General features: G+C 37.3%; 1 long non-coding RNA gene across 1 annotated transcript in view; it reads right to left on the bottom strand.

Moving 5' to 3' along the window:
• The window catches only part of LOC309487637, an 82,379-nt gene that overhangs the window by 23,591 nt on the left and 58,560 nt on the right, over positions 1-228 (bottom strand). The window lies entirely within an intron of this gene.

Here is a 228-nt window from a genome sequence, read left to right as displayed (position 1 = left end):
TACAGTTATCTGTTTATTTCATGTAAGTTATGCTGTTCAATGGCACAGTTCCTCCTCGAATAAAATCAGTGCAGGTCAAAGGAATTTGACCTACAATTCCAGCTGACATTCCCACATGGTATTTGGCATCTCCAATGCAAATGGTTGACATATTAAAATACTTTTTGTATAACATTTTGTCATCTACAAGAATGCAGGTGTTTCGCTCTCGCGTTTTAGGATTCATCG

Source organism: Leuciscus leuciscus, assembly GCF_965113295.1.
Source record: "Leuciscus leuciscus genome assembly, chromosome: 23".
Taxonomy (NCBI): domain Eukaryota; kingdom Metazoa; phylum Chordata; class Actinopteri; order Cypriniformes; family Leuciscidae; genus Leuciscus; species Leuciscus leuciscus.
The sequence above is the reverse complement of the archived record's forward strand: the minus strand, read 5'-3'. Positions and strand labels throughout refer to the sequence as shown.